General features: G+C 44.4%; 2 long non-coding RNA genes across 2 annotated transcripts in view; one reads left to right on the top strand and one right to left on the bottom strand.

The window, feature by feature from the left end:
* The window catches only part of LOC310845126, a 260829-nt gene that overhangs the window by 79392 nt on the left and 157833 nt on the right, over positions 1-23604 (bottom strand). The window lies entirely within an intron of this gene.
* LOC310845167 lies at positions 3604-23508 on the top strand. Its single transcript, XR_014564535.1, has 3 exons — positions 3604-3737; positions 15904-16013; positions 23046-23508. It is a non-coding gene; the product is annotated as an uncharacterized lncRNA (long non-coding RNA).

The raw sequence follows: 23604 nt of genomic DNA on the forward strand, positions 1-23604 counted from the left end.
CTTTTGGGAATCCTCGGATTCACTTGACGGACTCACTGACAACCTCGGGTCATCGTCGTCCTCTTCCTCGTCACCCTGGGACCCCTCCCCCTCGCTCTCTGTCCCTGAAACCCTGACAACAACAATGAAATATCCAATCGTAAAATGAACAAAAGAGTAACAACCAAAAAGCAAGTTATAAAGATAATTAAAAACAGTTCCACAAATGAAACAATCACAACAATCCCATATACAAAAGAAGTTTGAAAATAGCTCCAATACAGATTGGGATAAAGAATAGGATCTCCACTTAAAAGGCTTGTTGAAAAAGGAAGCCATGATAGCTATGTTCTGCCTCTATTGTCAGAGGCATTACGCCGCCTAATGCCAGTTGCTGGGAACTGCAGGCAGACAGAATTCTGTTGTACTTATGTGCAGGCTCCCCACAGGTACCTGGTTGGCCACAATGAGCACAGGATGATGAAGTAGATGGACCACTGGCTTGATCCACCAGACTCATCATATGAAGGTATTCAGCTGGTGCTGAAAACACGAGAAGGAATCTGCTCAACATGTAATGGGAAGGGATTCCAAAGGTTGGGTGGCAGCACACTAAAAGACCAATTCCTGTATAATATGGGATGGACCTCCTGCTTTCTTCAGGAGGCTCTCTCCTACAGAGTACACTATTTGATTGCATATATTAAGAGGCATGATGTTCTTTTAAGTCTCCTGCTCCCAAGCAGCTTGGCACTGAGACTCTTAGGCCATAAAGGTAAAGCTAAAGGTACCCCTGCCCATACGGGCCAGTCGTGACCGACTCTAGGGCTGCGCACTCATCTCGCTCAAGAGGCCGGGAGCCAGCGCCGTCCGAAGACACTTCCAGGTCACGTGGCCAGCGTGACAAAGCTGCAGCTGGCGAGCCAGCACCAGTGCTGCCATGGAAACGCCGTTTACAGCTTGGCACTGAGACTCTTAGGCCATAATCTTATGCAAACCTACCTGATGGAAAACCCCACTGCACACATCCGGACCTAAGTCTGAGTAAACACATACAGGATCACACTACCCAAGCACTCAACTCAGTTGTCAAACAGAGCCATGTGACCTTTATTGTTGCTCATTTCCCTTGTAAATAATATATCGTGTCTTAGGTAAAGGTAAAGGGACCCCTGACCATTAGGTCCAGTCGTGACCGACTCTGGGGTTGCGGCGTTCATCTCGCTTTATTGGCCAAGGGAGCCAGCGTACAGCTTCCAGGTCATGTGGCCAGCATGACTAAGCTGCTTCTGGCGAACCAGAGCAGCGCACGGAAATGCCATTTACTTTCCTGCTGGAGCGGTACCTATTTATCTACTTGCACTTTGACGTGCTTTTGAACTGCAAGGTGGGCAGGAGCAGGGACCGAGCAACGGGAGTTCACCCCGTCGCGGGAATTTGAACTGCCAACCTTCTGATTAGCAGGTCCTAGGCTCTGTGGTTTAACCCACAGCACCACCCGTGTCCCCTATCGTGTCTTAGTTATCCTTGTATTCTTTGCGATCTTCATTGAACTGTTGCTTTTGACTGCAGCAAAGAAATGGGATCTGAGCTTGCACAGCACAGTAACAACAAGCTTGAGTTATTTTCTTTTTCTTTTGGTCTGGACCAGTACCAAAAGAAGGCCCAGATTACAGTAGGTGACTCAAGAAATTAAACCTCATTGAGTTTAGCAAATTTTTCCCCCCAAGTAAATGTACTTGGAATTAAGGTGTACAATTTAAACTAAATAATTCATCCACAAAATACACAGAGCATTAAAAAAAAAAAGTTTATATCTCCATGGACTTGCTGTGTATGAAGCCTAATATCAGTCCAGAAATTGATTAGGGTTTGCCATCTAGTCAAAAGATATAGCTATACACAGAGTCACAGCCTGGGTTCATTTATCCTTTTCATTTGTAGTGCTCCATATTATATGAGTGCAGATCGATTTGAATCTCTTTAATATTCATGATCCTCTCACCAGTCTGAGTGAAAGAGATAAAGCTTTTGATGGCAATCTGAAGAACTTGATTAACAATGCACTAATCATCTGTACCATTGACCTGATTTTTTTAAAAAAAATGTTTTCCATTCATCCATCATTCTATTACCAAAGATGATTGCATTACCTTACTATTTTTTTACCTAAATAAAACCACATGAGTTGTAAATATCATGTCTTCTTTTTTTAAAAAAATCACAAATGCACCTTGAAACCAAATTAATTTAAACTAAAAAATATTAAAGCGACCTATAATAACCAATTAGCACATGAACAGGGGAAAGCAACTTACAAGTGGCCCCCGATAAACCAAGTCACTTTGACTTCCTGTTAATAAATGTTAAATTGTGCCAAGGAATTAATTTTGCAATAAATTGTTATTGTTGTTGTAATATCTAACTAAAGCATATTACCAGGAGTAATTATCCATATATCAGAATGCATTGAATGTAGTGTGCGCACTATAATTACTCCCCAAATTGCTTATCATTCAAATGGTAATTTTAGCAATAATGTTGCAGTAGCTATAACTTACCTTTCATCTGCGGAGAAGTAGTTTATAATCACCACACCAACCTGGATCTTGCACATGTAACAGAAATCACTAGTAGCGAAAATATATAGCGAGGCAGATATACTGCTTACTCAAATTCATCCATTTGTTCTACCATGGTTATCAGAAAAGGTGTACATGGTATAATTGCTAATGTAATGCAGCTTTTGCCAACCTGGTGGTCTGCAAAAAGTTTTGAATTACCCCTCCCATCAGCTAGGGTTGCTGGGGTGTTGTTGTTTTTTGGCAAAATCACAAAAAGATGTTTTTGAGGTATTTTTGAACTAATTTTAAGGAAAGTTGGCAAAATCAATACTGTCAACAGAGGTTGCCATACGTCCGGATTTTCTCGGACATTTTTCTTTCCATTTCCTCCCGGACACTGCTTCCACCCACAGTATTATGTGTTATGTCAAGGAAAATACAGATGTATTTCAACCCTACTCAGATCCAGCCTGTTGGAGTTGTAGTCCAAAACATCTGGAAGGCACTAGTTTGCCAATGGTGGTTGTAGTACAACTTTGTGAGTGATCAACAAGGACTTGGATCTGTCTTCTGATTCCTCTCCCTGTAATGTAGGTAAACTTTGGAAGAGTAATTTTGTTCACACACATGTTTACCATAACTGACCGCAGTAGCAACAGATGTGGGTTTGAACAAAGGAACGTGTTAATTATTGCAGGTAGAACAGTCATATCGGTGACATCAATTTGATGAGACGGGTTATACTCTCATTCAAGAATAATCAAAGCCTGTTCAGGCTTTAACACAGAACAGGATAGAATGCATGGAGGGGACATTTTAACCACTAGCCCCAGAACCTGTTTAAACATTTTCTTTTCCCAGTACCTGTGTACATATAGCCAAATGTGGACAGGGTGCTTCTTGTACATTCAATCAGTATTGTATACTTTGAGAATAAGTGTCATAAGCTTTCAAGACACAGAAGAGAAGGCACTGATGAGAACCAGCTGGCTTCAGCCTTCTTAAGGAGAACTTCCAGCAGCAGTCAGCTACTGGTAACAGTGCTTGCAGTTCCTGTCTTGCTGCTTCCTGCTTGTCTTGACCCTTGACCTTATGACCATCGGATTCCCTGACTCCTGGCAGTCTAACCATGTGGATTGCTGTTTGCCCAATCCTTGGATTGGACCAGACTTTGGATGCTGACTCAGCATCCAGGCAAGTACAGCTCAGAGACTCTTCCGGTTGGCTGGCCTCCCACCCCACTGAGCTCTGCACATGGTTGCTCAGCAACAAGACTGTGACAACAGGCATTGTGCATAGGCTTTGTGCAAACAAGATGCTTGACTGTGTGAAAGTCTGGTGCTGAGCCATCAGGTGTGAATGTCTGAACAGAATTCAGGTCTTGAATCATCATGTACATGTCAACCAGCTGAGAGTTTTAAAGCCAAACTATAACCGCTAGAGGGACGCGGTGGCGCTGTGGAGGTCTTCTTGAAGTCTTGAGATGTTCTGATGGCAATGCTGATCAGGGTTTCCCTTTTTCTCCCCCTCCTGGGATGAAGTCAGGAAAGGGTTTGCGTAAAAACTTTGCTTTTGACCTCATTAAATTTATTTTAAGGGGTTATCCTTAAAAATTCTCTCTTTTTGAGGATAAGAGAGATTTTTCCTTAGACTATAGATAAAGTTTGACCTCATAAGAAGCACTTTTAAAAATGTGTTTCTTCTGTGCAGCCCTCTACATGTCTATGGTAATGGTTGGTTCCTTTCTAGACCTACCGCTGTTCAGCCCAAAGGTCCCCAAAGCAGTGGACAGAATATGAATACAAAGGAAAAACACAATAAAAACAAATACAAAAGTATAATTAATTAATTAATCAATTAATAAAAAGTATAAAATAGCAAAATAATTTGAAGCACCAAATCACTCTGGATTCATGGTCTTGCAATGATGCTCTCGTACAGACACGACTCCACAGCACACAGAAGCCAAATTAACTCACATCCTCCCCTCCAATCTCTCCCTTAGGAACAAGCAAAGAGGGGGAGTGCTCTCACTCTCATCAGAACCCAAAGAAGTATCACAAAGGGCAAGTTACCTTTGGTGCCCCACCCTTCAGAAGTAAGCTCCATTGAGTTCAATGGCACCTACTCTCCTATTGCTTGTAGAAATGCATCTTCAAACTGGGAGATGATGTGAAATCCTTTCCATGCTGCTTTTCAGACCAATGAAAAATAATGCCTACTTGTAAGAGCATAAAAAGGCATTTGACTTGCCCTTCTGGGGCTGAAACGTGGGACAGGTGTGTCCCCCCCCCCAACATAAAAATAAAATCTTCTAAGAGAGAAGGTTAACATATTTTACCATGCATGTTCCTGGGGATTCCAAGTCTACATTTAATATTTTATTTTAAATAAGAAGTAGTTTCTTCTCAAGGAAAAGAGTGGTTTTTATTAGCTAATGAATAATAGTATTTAACTCACGGCTTCCATAGCTTGGTAGCATATGAAATTTGCAACTGCCCATGCATTCAGTGTTAGGTAATTGAAGCAACTTGATCTGGTATTGGACTAAATCTAAAAGATAAATATACAACATAGTGTACTGTGCAAGCTTAGACATGAGAAGTAAACTCTACTGAGCTGAATGGGTCTTACTCCCAGGCAAGCAGTCTTAGGGAGCAATCTTACAGACCCTGGGAGGACATCAAAGGACCATAGGATAAAGCAGATCTCCCATATGGCTTTGAGTTTTTGTACTGATATTTATTTATTTATTTTGAAGTACTGGGTTATTGTTTTTTCTCCCATTGCAACCAATGGAATGGAAAATACAACTCCGCTCAAAAAAATATTACCCCCTCAGATACAAAAACAGAAAGAAACACCAACACTCCCCCCCCCTCTCTCTCTCACCCCTTCTATTCTGTTGGCATGAGTCTGGCAAAGCTTTGGATTAGGCAGTCCATAAATAGGATTTTCCCCTCCATGGACCCTTTTGGATAACACTGCCTAGGATTCATTGTGTATGATTTTGTTCAGTTGTACTAGAGCTGAAATTTGTCATGATAAAAAATAAATGCTAGATATCCATTTATAGCATACTATGAAGGATTGTTGCCATTTATTTCACTTGAGTTTCCTGCAAATCTATCATGAACAGCAAAGCTAAATGATAAATGCTGACTAGCCTGCACCCTACCCTGCAGAGTTCTTGCTCTAGACAGATTCTGCATTAGGTCTCACACTTAAATATCTTATGAAGTCTTTACTCATAAATCAGGTCCAACCTTAAAGAGGGCACGTGTTGCAGTGGGACCTGGCAACCTAAACCTGTGTTGTGGGTGGGTACGTATGGATAGCCACAACACCCGATTGGTACGTCCCTTGATGCAGGGTTCAATCAGGCCAATGGGACGCAGGCTAAACTGATCAAGGGACCCATATATACCTATGCACGTGACCCAGAGCTTCCTCTTTCGGTGTGTGCATCTGAACACCCACCCACCTCTCCCTACATTTAGGGCTTGTGCGCTTGACCTTGCTATGCCGTTGTGTGTCATCTGTTGTTGGGACAGGGGCATGGCAGGAATTTTCCCCACTTGGCTGATTGGCTGGTGCCATTTGGGTTTCGCCTGCCAAAATCGTCACAACTTGTAAGGTTGCAGATAGGGATCCCTATGTGCAACGGTGCAGGGAGCTAGTCGAACCAGAGCCTATGCAACCATTCACTTGGTGCAATCAATAAAGTTGTGGCCTAAATTCTGCCAAAAAACAAACCAAAATTTGAGTCTTGTCTGAATTTATTTAAAGGGGGGGGGGTTAAAGGTCTCAACATGCAACTATTACAACTACTGTATGGGCACAATCCGACAAGTTCTCCCCACCGAGATATTCTTCTTCAGCTCCCATTCATTCCAGTGTTTGAATTACAAGAGGGACAAGGAAATTGAGATGGGAGACTTATAGATTTCATTAAGGTCTTTGTCTAACTTTCCCTCCATAATCTGAGCACTAGCATGTGGGTACATTGTGCCCCTAGAAACAAATGACTAGCCTACCTGGCAAGAGAATTGTCTTCAAACAAATGCTTTTGCATTGGACAACCTCTTGCATTGGCAGTTTTATATTTTGTGCATTTTCATTTTAAAAAAAGAACCCTGAGTAATTATATGCAAAATGACATACAAAGGAAGATGTATATTGTACATATAATACATATGAAAGAGTCATGCATTGTTTGTATTTTTAGTGAGATGGGTAAAAATGTGTCACTTCCTATACAGATCAAGGAGTAAGAAGGGAATAAGAAAACAAAATTCCATGTGGATAAGTTCAGCACTGAGGTTTTAATAAAAATCCAGCCCTGTCTGAAGCCATCTATTCCTTACCCAAAACAAAAGACCCTCATTATATTGGGACTCTTTCCCAAATAACTGCAGAGCAATGCAGTGAGTTAAGAAATTGCTATTGAAGGTGATGATCGTTGGTTTGACTTCTTAACAACCAATGGAGATCTCACCTCTGTCTCGCAATTGATTTAACTAAGCTATTTTTCACCTCTGGTACATCTACATTCAACTTGTGTCACTCACTGGGAAAAATTTGCCATTCATATTTCTAAAGCACAGGTTTCACCCACAGCTGATGATTTACCTGAGTTTCTCCATCAGGAATAGGCTATCCACAGCCCTCCAGATGTTATTGGGCTACAACTCTCATTACCACTGACCATTGGCCATGCTGCTTGGGGCTGATGGAAGCTGAAGTCACCATCCCCCTTCACCACCATCCTACATGCTGAATAGGCATTCGAGAAGAAAATGCCACCTGAAAGTTATTATACTAATAGAAAATGGACCCATTGAGATCAAAATGATACTAAGGCAGGGAAGAAAGAGAAAAGCTATGATAGCCGTCCAGGCAGTATGATACTGGAAATAAATGTCTCCTGCATATGAATTAGTTGCAAGATGTTTAAAGCCTCTTGTGAGAATATTTTTAATATGGCAACAAATACCATTTTCTTGATTACTTTTAAGACCCGATTAAAGTGAAGGAGCTCAGCCCAATAAGTTGTTTCTGGAGGGCGGGAGCTAACTGAATATAATTTTGGGGGTTGGGAAATTGTGCCGCCATTTAGGTCTGAAATACACAGCCTTGAGAAATGCTTTTTTAAAGCTGTTTGCTTTTTAAATGGCAACAGTCTGTATATCTATTTGTCTAGACTCCATCAAGGGGCCTATTGTAGCTGGAGGCTTAGGCTTGAAGAAGACTAAAGGGCTACATCATGTCAAAAACCTGAAGTAGGAATTATTGCCTTTCTTGCTTCAGTTCACAGCTGTATTATGTCACCAAATCACATCACAGTGTAATCAAAGATGAATAAAATATTTTTCCCCTTTACCTTAAATGCTTTTCCTGTCAATTACAATCAAAGGACATGATTTCAGGTCTGTCAGTTGGCTGGGTTCCTTCTGACTGATGACTCTAAAACTGTAATCTACTAAATATAAAATGAATCAGAGAAGTCTCAGAATGATTCTGCCATTAAGAAAGAAGTTTTTTTTTCCCCCTTCCCACAGGGGACAGAAAAATAATTGGTCTTTAAAGAATGAAATCAAAGATGTTAAAAATGACTCTTGTGGTCTTTCCCCCCACTCTATATTATTGGCATTTTCGTTCGTACAAAAATTTCAGTAATTTTCCTTCGGGAAAAGCTCCTATCAGCATTCTAATCAACCCGATCTCATCTCGTGTGCCATTAAAGTAAACATTAACTAATATCTTATTTTTATAAGTCCATACTTTTTTGTTCGTATTATTAGGTGCTCTATGATGGCAAACTGTAATCCCACTACAACGACAACTTCTAGGCAGTTTACTAGCTTGATTACATCATTAACCATAATCAAAAACAGTTCCCCAGAATGATTTCAGCTTAGTGGTAGGGATTGCTTCCTTTGATCTCAGTAGCATCATTTTACGATAGGTTGCTCCTCATTTACACTACAAATGCTGGCAAAAATGAAAGTGGTATCTTTGCAAGCAATATTGGATAAAATAAAATAACCAGTTCAGCAGTCTATGCCAGTTGCTTTCATCGATGAACAATCAGAATTTCTTTTTTAAATCCTGAAAGAAAAGTCTTAGATTGTGTCTCATCTCTGTATGATATTGCTTTGTGTTTTCTGTTTAGTAGCATTTTTAACACAGTTTCCAATCTCCCCCCCCCTCTTTTTAAGTCTTTATTAATGAATGTGTTAAAAACAACCCGTTTTGCATTGTGCTCCAGCAAAAGGAGATTGATCAACATATCACTGCAGTACTTTGGCGATATACATAGCATAACATTTTACTGTAATGTACTAATATACTGCTTTTTTACTGTTTCATTTGTAATGTTGTCACCACTGATGAGCAAATACAAACCTACAGACTGTTTGAATAATGCATGTCATTATTGGGGAAGTAATATTTCTTTCTGTGTTGAAAGTAGATTCCACAGTGATTATTTGGGTGAGCACAATCTATGAGACTAGAAAAAATATATACAGTGCAGGTCAGGTATAAGTTGTTTACATAGACTTATTTAGCAGCCCCCTGTCTTATGCTATCGCTCCTATACAATCTCCATTCTGGATGTAAGAATCCACATGGTATTTGCTGCTGGGGAAGGCCAATCCACTGATTTGCTTTCCATGGATAAAACCCAATAGGGATTTTTTTTTAATGGAAAACCAGAGTATCTTGCAAAGATGAAGACAGCACATCTACTCCTCTACTTCTACAAAGCGTGTTCTCACTAAAAGGAGAGCACGGGTTGCGGATGGGGCTATACAAGGCACCCCATGATTGCTAGGCAAGTTAAAGCCAGGGCTTGTTTAGATGGGAGGATCTGGTTATCTGGGGAAAGTTGATGTTGCAAACTTAGGGGTGGGGTCAGTGGCTATTTAAGCAAGGTCCACAGCTTTCTCTTTCTCTTTTGCTGTGGACATCGGATCTCATCGGATCTCTGAGTGACTACAGCAGAAGTTTGGGTCGTATACCTTTTCCCTTTGTTTTTCTTCCTCCATTTTCTCCTCTTTCTTTAATTTGTTGCTGAAAGATCCTTCCCCACTTTATTTAATTTTCCTGTTTGTTTTAATTCCCTTTAATTTAGTCGGGGGGGGGGTGCTCGGCCTAGGCCCAGGGGCCGTGTGGGGAGGGCTTCCCTCAATTCCCCTGCCCTCTTGCAGGGTCGATCCCCAGTCAAGGGAACATTTCTTCTCAGTTTGTCCTTGCTTCTCCCTTCCCCACAGGCTTCTGTTGGTGCCGGAGTAGGCCTCCTGGGCGGCTTTCGCGCGATCCCCCCCCCCCCCCGCCGCCTGGGCCTGCAGGTGCCGGGGGCCTCCCTGCGATTTGGCGCTCCCTGGGCCTCCGGAGGCTCCGGAGAGGCCTGCATCGGCCTCCGAAGGCAAGCGGGGCCCCGATTCCCTATTCAGGGCCTTTGCTTCCCTGCGGCTGGCTGCCTGGCTAGGGGTGGCTTACCTTGCCCTGTAGCAGGCCCTGGGAGGCCGGCCTGGTGTTGCTGGGGGGCTGGGTGCCGCTGGTTGTCCCCAGAGGTGCATTGATTTGAGCGGAGAGCTGTGAGGCCTCCATTTTGCAGCCTCATTAGGCGGGAGCGCCATTTTGATTCCTCTCGGCCACGTGGCGGCCTCTAGCGTTCAGGCCTAGTAATTGCAGGGCCTGGTGGTTGCTTTATCCTAGGCTGAGTATAATTGGTACTACTGCGACCTCTTGTGGCAGTTGATATGTTTGCAGGCAATTAATTTCTTCAATTGCACGCAGCCTGGACGGCTAGTGTAGGTGTGTGTGCTGGTAAAGAGCACAAGGTTGTGGTTTGTTTCCGTATTGGACAGCTTCTGATTTGGTGGCTGGTGCTCTTCCCAGCTGCTCCTGGGTTACCGATCTGTTGCATAATCTGTAAGCAAGGGGTTGCCTCCTGTCTACTGGTGCATCATTTTATAGTCTAGGTCTTAGTTTTAATTAACTATTTAATTCATTCTGCTTCATTTTCTTGCAGATTCTAGCGTCTTAAAGAACTTAGTTGGTTTGTTTTTTTTTTTTTTTCCTACTTAATTTTCTTTTCTTTTCTTTTCTCACCAGTAGTAGGAATGGCTCCTAAGAAGGCAGCAGGAAGGCCTGTTCCAGCCCGCTCCTCGAAGCGGCCTATAAAAGGCCCATCCCAGGCCTTGCGATCTCCGCAGCCTGGTCAGTCCTTGAAACGCATCCAGGCTATGGTTTCAAGTTTGTCTGGCGACCCGGTGACACTGGCAAGGGTAGAGGCGGAGATGGATGGCCTGCTACACCGTTGCTCGACCCCGTCAACGTCATCAGCATTCCCGCCTCCCCCGGTGGATGTTTCCTCTCCTGCATCATCATCTAGTGAAGAAGGGGAGCCACCGTTAGCCGGAGTTGGCTTACCTGATGCTCCGCAGGTCCAACCTTCGGTGCTGCCTGTATCGCAGGATGCAGTGCCTAGGGGCCGTGGTCGTGCCAGGGTCGGCGCCAGAAGAAGCGCATCGACCCGGGGCCGCGCTGTACGGGGCTCACCTGTACGGCCCCCAGAGCTGGGGCATTCTAATCCAGTTCATTCACAAGTTGTCTCTGTTCAGTCAGCCCCAGGTGCAGTGCAACAGGGTGAAGCGTCAGATTCTTCGATTGAAGACAGTCTTCCTCTTCCTCCAAGGTCCTCTTCCGGTGGGCATCGTCGCCGAAAAAGGGGCTCCAGGAGGCACTCTAAGAAGAGACGGAGGGACACATCGTCCTCCACTTCAGGTACTTCCTCCATCAGCTCTAGCAGTGATGAGGGGGCCCCCCTTAAGCTTTACTGGGGCTACGGGGAGTCGTCGGGGCTGCCAAAGTGGGTTTGGGAGCGTAGGGCAAATTCTCATAGGGCCAGGTATGGCGCCGTACAGGAGTGTCGAGAAGGGGTCCTGGTGCCTGACGTAAGAGTCTCCACCAATTCTGCTAGGGATATTATTCCTGGTGCCCACTTGTCTTCCAAATTGCGGTCTAGGATTCTGGATGGCCGCTACGTGGATATTTTCAGCTTGGCTCCTCCGCTTGATGGTCGGGAGCCGCTGGACAAGGGCCTTTCCGTTCCCAAAAGACGGACAATTGTAGCAAAGGCTGACAGGACTTTTGAACGTTGGATGGATAGTTTCCAGGTTTTTGCTGGTGTGATTTCTGCAGCGTATCCCAAGAGGTCTCTGCACCTCTGGGTTTATCTGTCTATTGTCCGTTCAGCTTTTACGATGGCTGGCGAGACTGCTGCATTATCATATGACCAGAACTTTAGGCGTAGGGCGGCCAAGATACCGACGGCCCGCTGGGACAGGAAGGACTTGGATGTGTGGACCACTTATGTGGCACCACGTATTGAGAAGAAGGCTTCTGAGTTGCAAAAATTCAAGCCTGCCACCCAAAAAGTTGGGCGCAAGTGGTTCTGCTGGGACTTTAATAAGGGCATTTGCCAACGTCAAGCCTGTAAATTCGCACACCTTTGTGACAAATGCTCTGGGAGCCACTCGGCTTCTGCTTGCTCCGCGGCCAGGCGGCCCTTTCGCAGGGGAGGGGGCTCCCAGCAGCCCCCCAAGGTCCCTGCCCAGCCTCCTGTTCCCGGAGCAGGAAAGTGATATCTTTTCTTTGGCCTATACTCCGGTTCGGCTACAGCCGTTACTGGCGTTATTGGAATCTTACCCAGACAGAGAGTCAGCGTCGTATTTGAGTAATGGTTTTTCGCTGGGATTTAGGATCCCAGTGGTCGTGGCCCCTGTAGCCCAGAATCCTAGGAACCAGAAATCCGTTAAGGACATGCCTGGTGTGGCGCGTAAGAAAATTGAAAAGGAGCTGGCTTTACGTCGTATGGCTGGTCCTTTCGCCACCCCCCCCTTTCCTAATTTGCACATTTCACCCTTGGGAATAGTTCCCAAGAAGGCCCCGGGGGAGTTTCGCCTAATTCATAACCTCTCTCATCCTAATGGTACGTCGGTTAACGACGTAATTCCCCCGGAGCTCTGTTCGGTGAAGTATGCCTCTCTTGATCATGCGATCAAGATGATAAGGAAGTTTGGGCCTGGTGCCCTATTGGCCAAGTGCGACATTGAGTCGGCTTTTCGTTTGTTGCCAATTCATCCTGAGGATTTCTGGCTGCTGGGTTTTCAGTTTGACGGGGGATTCTATTTTGATAAGGCTATGCCCATGGGCTGCTCGGTAGCTTGTGCGGCTTTTGAGTGTTTCAGCTCATTCCTGGAATGGGCCTTGCGCGACAGAACCGGTTTGGGCGGGGTTACGCATTATTTGTATGACTTTTTACTGGCCTCCGCGAGGGACACGGGGAATTGCGTGGTTCTGCTGCGTGCCTTTGCGTCCCTGGCTGAAGACCTGGGGGTTCCATTAGCGGCAGAGAAAACTGAGGGTCCCACTACGCAACTTACCTATTTGGGTATCTTGTTGGATACCGTGGCCCAAACCTCTAGTTTGCCGCCAGATAAGTTAGTTGCTTTAAGGAAGGTCATTGAAGAACTGCTCCCATTGAGGAAGGTTACCTTGCGACAGCTTCAGTCGTTGCTAGGTCATTTAAACTTTGCTTGCAGGGTGGTGGCGCCGGGGCGCCCGTTCTGCTCTCGCCTGGCCAAACTTACCTCGGGGCTGCAGGCACCGCATCATAGGGTTCGTTTGTCCGCCCAAGTGCAAGCCGACCTCCGTGTGTGGCTGGAATTCCTGGAAGAATTTAATGGCGTATCACTGTGGCAGGACACTTTGAACCTCCACAATGATTTTCAAGTGCATTCTGACGCGGCAGGGTCACTGGGGTTTGGTTTGTTTTGGGACGGCAGGTGGTGTGCTGAACCTTGGCCCCAGGCTTGGTGTGGGGAAGCGATAACTCGAGACCTGACATTTCTTGAGTTTTTCCCCATAGTTGTTGCGGTACACTTGTGGGTCGAGCATTTTAAGGACCATCGGGTTTGTTTTTGGTCCGATAACCAGGCAGTAGTGACTGTTTTAGCTAAGCAGTCATCCCGGTCGTCTAGGGTTTCGGCCTTGCTTCGGGTGTTTGTTTTGCACTGTCTGCGTTTTAATATTGTATTTTCTGCTCGCTTCGTTCCGGGTATTTCTAACGAGATTGCTGATGCTCTGTCCCGTTTTCAGATGGAACGATTCAGGTCATTGGCGCCAGAGGCTCGAGACCGTCCGGAGATTTTCCCGGATCATCTCTGGAACCTTGGCAACACTTAGTTTCACAGGGAGTAGCAGCATCAGTCGCCCCTTCCACGCTAAGGTCCTATAAGAAGGCCTGGGCTGATTTTCTGTCCTTTAATGGCCAATCGGCGGGGGCGGTCATCACCCCTCATTCTACTGCCCAGGTGCTTAAGTATCTGGCACATTTGTTCCAGATGCGCCGGGCGGCTAGGACCCTGCGACTTCACTCGGCAGCAATTTCTTTCTTTAGCAGGGCCACTTTTGACAAGGACCCATGTAGGAAGTTTGTGGTGCGCCGGGCATTGGAGGGATGGGGACGGCTCACCCCATCGAGGACTGTTCCCAGAAGTCCCATCACTTTTGAGTTGCTGATACAGATGCGCAGTAAACTGCGGAGCATCTGTTGGTCCAAGTTTGAGGCCCGTCTATTTTCAGCAGCCTTTTCCTTGGCATTCTTTGGGGCACTGAGGGTAGGCGAGGTGGTCCTGGAGCAAAAACGGGATGGAGGTTCCAGGGGTTTGCTGTTGCAGGACGTGAGCATGTCACAGTCGGACCTGAGGGTGCATATCAGGAATTCGAAGACCGACCAGGTGGGTAGGGGAGCCGTCATTCGGCTCTCGGCAACGGGAGAGAAGGGTCCTTGCCCCGTAAAGGATCTTAAGAGATACTTGTCCTTGCGGCCGGCAGGCGAGGGGCCTTTGTTTATTCATGAAAATGGGCACCCTTTAGTCCGGCATCAGTTCACTAAGGTGATGCGCAAGGTGGTAGTGGCCTGCGGCCGCAAAGCATCGGAATTTGCTCCTCACTCCTTCCGTATTGGTGCCGCAACGACAGCTGCCCATTGGGGTTTGTCTGCAAGGAGGATAAAGGACCTGGGTCGTTGGAGATCGGATGCATTCAAAGTATATGTGAGGAAATAATGGTGGTGTGTGTACTGACATTTTTGTGTTTTAACCCTAGGTCTGGCCGCTATCCGTATTTGGATAGTGGGACACAGCATTGTGCACTGGGCCGCTGTCAGAGCTCGTCAATCTGGTCTGGGAGCTGGCTTGGGCCTTCCGCAGCACGTGCAGGTGTCCTGGATTTCCAGACGAGGGATGCAGTGGAGAGAATTATTGCCTCTCATGCACAGACGGGTCCTCCACGCTGGCCCCCCTACAGCGATAGTGGTGCAGCTGGGGGAGAATGATATGGTTTCCTCTTCCTGCTTTGGGCTGCGTGCTGCCATATTACTGGACTTGAGGGATTTGGCGGCCTTGGTGCCTTCAACCACACTAATTTGGTCGCAGCTGCTGAAACGCCGCATTTGGAGGGGTAGCCCTTGCCCGGCGGCCACCGAAAGAGTTAGGAAGCGGATTAATTCCGCGGCAAGCAAATTGGTGGTTGGTTTGGGCGGATTTGTGATTCCTCACCCTCTGATTTCGTTCAAGGCCTCTGAATTATTCAGGGATGATGGGGTGCATCTTTCCCCGTTGGGGAATGATGTCTGGTTGGATGCAGTGGTGTCCAAGTTGAGGGTGTGGTTTAGTCTGTGAGTGGTTGGCGGCGAGCGTAAAGGGCTCGGGTGGCGGTTAGGCATTGGTTAAAATTGGTTGGTGGAGGGGTATGGATAGGCTGGGCCTGCCCCTCCAATGCTGCACGGGTATTCCGTTAAAGGAATTCTGGAACTTACCATCCCCTTCGTCCAAACCCTTGGTGCAGGGTGCGGGCCGTGTAAGTTCCAAGGAGCATGCGGGGATTAGCTGAGGGTCTGTTTCGCAGCTCCAGTTGACCCTGATCTTGCTCTTCCGCACTGACTACGGAGTCAGGGCTGTCCCCAAGGCGGGGAGGACAGATAGTCTAACCAATGCCTAAGCAACCACTCACAATTTGTATTGATAATAAAGTTGTGGCCAAAATTATGCCAAAAACCTTAAACAAAAATAATGTGTGAAGTTTGAGTTATTGGGTTTGGGGTGTCTTGGGGACCTCAGCACGCAAGTGCAAAGTGGTGGTCTATCCACTTCTGATCTCTGTGATGAAAGGAAATGTGTGAAACTAAATAAGATAAATAAATCTCAGTTGACATGGACAGCTCTGTTTCTTTGTTCAGATATATATTTGAATGCTTATCTACCTCTGATCTATCTCCACACAGCTTGCAGCTTCTATGACTGGGAACCAGAAATGTCTTTACTCAGATTTTAATCTCCACTCCCTCCAAACTGGCAAATGAGAGAAAGAATTAAGAAGAGGAAATGGTTATTAGTAAGACCTAGAATACAAAGTTTTTATTTTGGGGAAAAGAGGAGAAGCTGTAGGGTTTAGGTGAATGAGAAGAAAGGTGTGCTCCTGGACCAAGTGAGAGTCAGGAGTTGCCAGCAGATTTGGTCCTCTCTTCTCACCTCCGAATTTTTGCTTCTTGTTTTTACTCACGTTCATAGGCAGGGGTGACCATATCATACTTCCGGTGATAGCTCCTTGCACATTATAGTACCTTTGAAAGATCTCTAACATTTACGTGAGCATTTAGGGGGAATGCTTTTTAGGAACAGCTAAAAAGTCTCTGGGAAAAATATTACTGTTCCAATTTTGAATAGGAAACTGGCCGGTGTGCAGAACTACAGTGGTGCCTCTGGTTACAAACTTAATTCGTTCTGGAGGTCTGTTCTTAACCCAAAACCGTTCTTAACCTGAGGTACCACTTTAGCCAATGGGGCCTCCTTCTACTGTGGTGGCGCAGGCACGTGATTTCTGTTCTCATCCTGAGGTAAAGTTCTTAACCCAAGGTGCTACTTCTGGGTTAGTGGAGTCTGTAACCTGAAGTGTTTGTAACCCAAGGTGTTTGTAACCCAAGGTACCACTATACAGTGGTACCTTGGGTTAAGTACTTAATTCGTTCCGGAGGTCCGTACTTAACTTGAAACTGTACTTAATCTGAAGCACCACTTTAGCTAATGAGGCCTCCTGCTGCTGCCGTGCTGCTGGAGCACGATTTCTGTTCTCATCCTGAAGCAAAGTTTTTAATCTGAAGCACTTTGTCTGGGTTAGCGGAGTCTGTAACCTGAAGCATATGTAACCTGAAGCGTATGTAACCCGAGGTACCACTGTACTCAAATGCAGATCTCTTGACAGTGTCTTTGCAGGATAACCAAAAGCTCACACATCTCTCTGGAGGATATATGTGAGCTCCCACAGAAGATCAAAAAGCAGATGTTTGAGTCACCAGAACATCTGCTCTTCCTACTGTGTGAAGTCATCTCTGTCACAGAATAATTCCCATAGTTCTGGGGTCTGTTTTTGTAGTATGAAATTACTTTATTGTTTTGATATTTGCCACTTGAGTACTTTGGTTAATCTGTCACCTCATCACACAAATTAATCAGTCACAATATCAGCTGAATGACCTAACCAATAAGTGAAACCCGGACCCAAAGTTGCATCTGATATTCTCAACCATATTGGAGGATGGCAAAATATTATCCAGGGGGTTTGAAATTCTCCAGCAATTCATCCTGGAAAAGAACATGCCCAGAAAATTGATGCAAAACTTCATTTTTGGCAAATTCCAACTCATTTCTTAAACAGCCGCTTTTCCCCTGCCTTAAGCCACTCTCTTCCTCCAGGAAATTTATCCCAGCCCAGGTCTGACATTAGAAGTGAGCCAGAGTACAGAGAGATAAAAGTGTTGGGGAACTGCTTAGTCACCTTTACACTCCATTTCATGGGGAAAAATATACCCCATCACTCATTTATATGTGAATAGGCCAGACATATGAACAAAATATATATGGATGATTCATTTACATATAAGCCTGTTATTACTGGAATTTATTAATAAATACCTGAATTCACCTCCTAAGGCTGCCTTTTTTTGGACTCGGAGCCACTTTTGCAAATTAGAGAAATTGTTATGGGAACCATACACACATACGCCACAAGCAAGTACACATCACAAACTATGTTATTTGCTACAATAGAATACTTCTTTCAAGCCTAATATCAGCAGGGGGTGGAGTATCAGGGAGGTACCACTTAGGCAGCAGGAGTGGGGGGGGACCTTGTTCCCACAGAAGGGAGTAATGACCACCAACTTGGACGAATTTAAAGGAGGAGACATATTTAGTTATTTTTTATTTATTTATTAAATTTATATACCGCCCTTCATCCAAAGTCCTCGGGCAGTGCAGTTCACAAGATAAAAGCACAAAATATATTTTTTTAAAATAATATTTATTAAGGTTTTGAAAGATTACAAAAAGAAAGAAAAAGAAAAAAAACAGAGAAGTAAAAACAATTTTAAAAAAATCAATCCTTCCATAACTTACAATTCATTTGCTTGTTTTCTTGACCTCCTCACACCTCCCTTTTTTTTTGTTCAATTGGCTATTTCAGCAAATCCTTTCCATCTTTGTTTTTATCCTAATAATTTATCTTAATATAATGTAACTTTACATTCTCACCAATTAACAATCTATTTTTACTTAATCCTTTATAACATTTCTGCTAAAACCACGTAACCTCATTCCAACATCCTTCTAACATTCCTTAATTTGCTAAAAGCACAAAATAGACAGTTTAAACAAAAACAAAACAATACCCCCCCTCACAGACATGTTTAAAAGGCCATAGGATATTAATCAGCCAAAGGACTTGTTAAGAGGAACAAGCTGTGCAACCTAACCTTTCCGTGTTCAGACCCAGAGACCTCCCCCCTAAATAAAGACACATTTGACTCAAATTTTAGTTTTGGTTTTTGGCAGAATTTAGGCCACAACTTTATTGATTGCAGAAAAGTGAGTGGTTGCATAGGCTCTGGTTCGACTAACTCCCTACACCCTTGCAGGTAGCACTGACCCAGAGCTCTATCATAGGTCAGACAAGGGTGAACACCTGAGGCAGGTGAAAAGCCTGGGAACAGACTCTGTTCACTCCCCAGATGCTCCCTTGGACTCAGGCATGGGCACAACCCCCTCTCGGGGGTTGACCAAACTAAGTTGAGTTCCTGGATTCCTTTAACGGAATACCCTTCACATAGGGATGGCGAGACCGTTCTCCCTTCCCTATTACCTGAACCAGTGCCTATCTGCAACCTTACAAGTCGTGACGAATTGCTACACAGCAGGTGAAACCCAAATGGCCACAGCCAATCAGCCAAGTGGGGAAAATTCCTGCCGTGCCCCTGTCCCAACGACAGACAACACGTGACGGCAAAATGCCCTAAAATTAGGGAGAGGTGGGTGGGTGTTCCAATGCATGAGCCAAAAGAGGAAGCTCTGGAACCCATGCATGGGTTTATATAGGTCCCTCAATCCATTTAGACTGCACCCCATTGGCCAGATTAAACCCAGCAATGAGGGACCTACCAATTGGGTATTGTGGCTATCCAATAGACCCACCCACAACCAGGAGGTCAGTCTCCAGGTCTCACCACAACACTTTTAGGGAGGACACGATTTCTAGTATGTGATTGATTCCCACCCGAAAATAATGCCAGTCTGGGAGCAGCACCCTGGGTGATAAATCCACGACTATATACATTTTCCCAGGACCACCATGGACAGTTGGCATTATCAGGCACCTGCAGAAACAGGTGCTAGGAAGCACATGTGGGGACAATGCTGCTCTTCTCGGATCCTGCTTATCAGATTCCTATTTGGGCACTCTGAGAATAGGATGCTGGCCACTGGGTGAGCCTTCTTAAAAGCAATCTAGGAAAATAATACAGTAGCCCAGACATTACTGGCAGTCTTCCTTGTATAAGTGGACAAAACCCTTGATTCAAAAAATCAAGCTTATTCCAAAAATTGAACAGAGATGGAGGTCACCAGTTCTTGCCTCAGATGTTTCAGGCACCCTTAACTGTCCTCAGGTTCTCCCCCTTTCAAAACAGATTTTGTGGTTGCCAATGACAACCTCAGAGCTCCACGTTCCCTTTCCCCCCACATACTTACAAAGGAAAGAAGAAAAGGAGGAAAATACAAATTGGAAGCTTTTTTTTGACAGGTGGCAAGTAATGTTCATCCAAGTATTTCTCTCCGCCTATATTTTGTACATCCCTTGCTTCTTCTTTTTTTTAAAAAAAAGAATCATATAAAGTCTGCCATAATCGCATGTAAATTAGCTGCTGTTTTCGCAATGGCACCTCCCTGCATAGCCTAAAAGCACAATATACAACAAATGAAGCTGCTGCCTCCATCCTTCAATTTGGTAAATGCTTCCAGCGTAAGAAAAATATTTTTAAAATTGCCAATAATTATAAAAATGTTGCTTGCCACAGCATAATTATTTTATAAACCACACAGCATACAACTGTTTCTCGTCACGGAGGCCATCTCCACACTGTACCATATGGCTAATGGCTTCTATTTTGCCTCACACCATACTGTGTGTGCCTTTCTCATCATACTGTATTGGCTACTGAATCAGTTTGCTGTTAATGTCTGTGTTACCCTTTCACTGCATGTTTATTTTATGAGATTGTGGCATCTGTTTTTGGTGTTTACTCTAAAAGCGACAGAGTTCCCTTTCCAGAACCTGGATATTACTGCAATATTAATTTCCCAAGACAGGCTTTTGTTGTTGTTGTTGTTGTTGTTGTTTATGCCTTTTTGCCTGTCTTCGTGTGTGTGTGTATGAGAGAGAGAGAGAGAGACCTGATTGAACCCAGTGCACATTAGAATAAAACTTAGATTATTCAACCCGAATACCCACCTACCAGTTCATTTTTGAAACAATTCATTTAGGTGATGGAGCTTTTTCTCTCAGACACACATTTGGCTCTTCAGCTTCCCAAAGTATTAACATTTAAAGGTTCAGCTCCCCTTTTTCTTGTTTACATTCTCGCCTCTAAAACTGCCGTGTGCTATAATCTTTCAAAACCAATTCCAAATTTCAATACATTAGTAGTGTTATAAAAGACTATGAATGAGGGGCAGGCACAGAACACATTTTCAAAGTTTTTGTGGTACTAGAACAAAACTTGCATTCTTTTTTTAAAATATATATATATATATTCCTACAAAATTAAATTTAAAATGGAACTACATGTCATAGTTACACAATTAGAAGGAGAAGAATCCTCATGGTTTCATGCAGTTTATAAGAACTGAGCATTATAGGGAAAAGAGAAGAGCATAGTTTGTTTCAGATTATGGCTCCAGTTTCCAGCAAAAAGATCATAACTGTGGTGCTTGAGTTACAGAGTCGAGCTTTGTTATCTTTTTGATCCCTCTCCCATTAGCTTCTGTTTTTGAAGACTACATGTAGCTTGACTGGATTGAAACTGAGGTGAGTCACACAGTACCGGGCTCAGATGTGGGGTGGTGGCAAAATTAGGGCCACACTGTTGCACCAGTGGTCTTGCCACCAACCATCCCTTTGGTACTCCCTTTGGTGTATCCATGCAATGTTGACCTCGCCACTTCCCCTGCTCCACCCGCCCCCATCTAAGTAAGCAGGAGTGATGCTGGTGTCGGGAGGATAACTCTGCCCCGCCACATGAACAACTACTGGAGTCAGGAATAGAGGTGCACAGATTCCACTGAGCTTCTCACAACTTATCCATCATAATTTCATCACTGATACGATATCTTCAAAACAGAGTTTAATATACTGAAAATGAAAATGAATAATCTCAAAAGGAAGGCATCATCCCATTTTCACTCAGGCTGTGCACAGAACCTCTTATTTAGGGGTAGGCAACCTAAGGCCCGTGGGCTGGATTGCCTTCTCAATCCGGCCCACAGATGGTCCAGGAATCAGCGTGTTTTTACATGAGTAGAATGCGTGCTTTTATTTAAAATGCATCTCTGGGTTATTTGTGAGGGCTGCCTGGTGTTTTTTACATGAGTAGAATGTGTGCTTTTATTTAAAATGCATCTCTGGGTTATTTGTGGGGCATAGGAATTAGTTCATTTTTTATTCCAAAATATAGTCCGGCCCACCACATGGTCTGAGGGACGGTGGACCAGCCCACAGCTGAAAATGGTTGCTGACCTTCTCTTATTCTCCCTGTGGCTTCAATCTGGGGTGGGGTGGGGTGTGAAAATCAAGCTAACCTACTCTGGGACAACCTGGAAAACAGGCACACCAGCTTGCCCCCCACAATTGAGGGGGCCGGTGCCATGTGATGTGCTGACATCACTCACACATGATGCACACTGTGCTGACATGTCACACGCACTCATGTGTGGCATGAACATGTCGTACGGCATGTACAGTGGTACCTCAGGTTACATACGCTTCAGGTTACATACGCTTCAGGTTACATACGCTTCAGGTTACAGACTCCACTAACCCAGAAATAGTACCTCAGGTTAAGAACTTTGTTTCAGGATGAGAACAGAAATTGTGCTCCGGCGGTGGCAGCTGGAGGCTCCATTAGCTAAAGTGGTGCTTCAGGTTAAGAATAGTTTCAGGTTAAGAACGGACTCCGGAATGAATTAAGTACCGGTACTTAACCCGAGGTACCACTGTACAAGTGTTCACCATGGAATATTGAGGGGGCCTGATGCCCTCCTTGAAATTTTTGAGGGCTCAGCCCCTCACCCTTCCATAGATGGAGCCCCTACTGGGAAACCAGACATCCTTGTGCAATGCTGTTTCACAGGTGACTTTCCTGCAGGACCCCAAATTCAATCTCCAGGTAAGATTGGGAATATCCTCAGTCTGAACCCCTGGACAGCCTTTGCCAATTGGAATTGACAATACTGAACTAGATGGGCCAATTGTGTGAGTCAGTATAAGTATATGTTCCTATGAACTTGGAAGATGCCCCCCTCCCCTTTTTCATCTTGTCCAGGCAAGGAAAGCCCTTTCGGCTGTTCTGCCTATTACGTGGTGACATGGAATAGGGCCTTCTCCATAGTGACACCTCATCTGTGGTTATTTCCTCCCCTTGGAGGAATGACAGCATGCAATACTGTCATCTGGGTTTTGTTGCTAGGAAAAATACAGGTCTTTGGGGAAATTAGATATTGTAAGGCCAACTATATTTGTTGAGACATGTCTGCTATGTTTGTTATGGTTTTGATTTTTAACTATGTTTTTCTCTTGGTTGTATTGAATGTAATTTTTTTAAATGAATTTGTTTTAAACTGCTCTGGGATATGAATTAATGAAGGGTGGCTCAGAACTTCAGTACGTAAGAAGTAAACAAAGAACATCATGGAAAAGTGGCCACACAGCTCTGACTGCCTATCAAAGGCACCTACAAGAAGTCTTCTGTGGATGGTAACATCTGATCTTACATCCATAATTGTAATTCAGTTGGAGAACATGTGTTTCTCTCATTTGCAGCAGTATTTTGCATTTTGCTGATCGATGTTTGTCTAGCTCTACTTCTCATGGGCATTTAAACCTAACATGCCTATAGGAAGATGTAAAGGATGTAAAATCAAAGGATGGATCTGGTATTTATGTACTGTGTCTCAGTTTATTTGCTTTGGAAACAGTGTCATGTCTCAAAACAAGCCATGTAAAGAGTTACATGCAGGACAAAAAACGATCAATGCAAGTGAAGGAAAACTATTGTCTGAGGCCTGTTGGTTTATATACCAAAACCTGGCTGGCACATTGGCAAAACTGCTTGACTTCTATGAACTGTTTTGATACATAAGTTTGCAGCTGAACGGATTCTACCTAGCAAGTTGCCTCAACAAGACACCAAGCAAGATGAAAGGAAATGGTTTAAACCATGACATTCTAAGGCCAGGTCATGTTCACCTCATTTATCACTTAAAGAAAAAGAAGAAGAAAAAGGTGGAGCTATTAAAATAAAGGCAGATGACACTGCTGTCTGGGCTGGAACCATCTGGTAAAAGTATGAGTCCTTTCCTATTAACAGGTCATTGTGAAT

This window comes from Podarcis gaigeae (assembly GCF_964106915.1).
Source record: "Podarcis gaigeae genome assembly, chromosome: 5".
NCBI lineage: Eukaryota > Metazoa > Chordata > Lepidosauria > Squamata > Lacertidae > Podarcis > Podarcis gaigeae.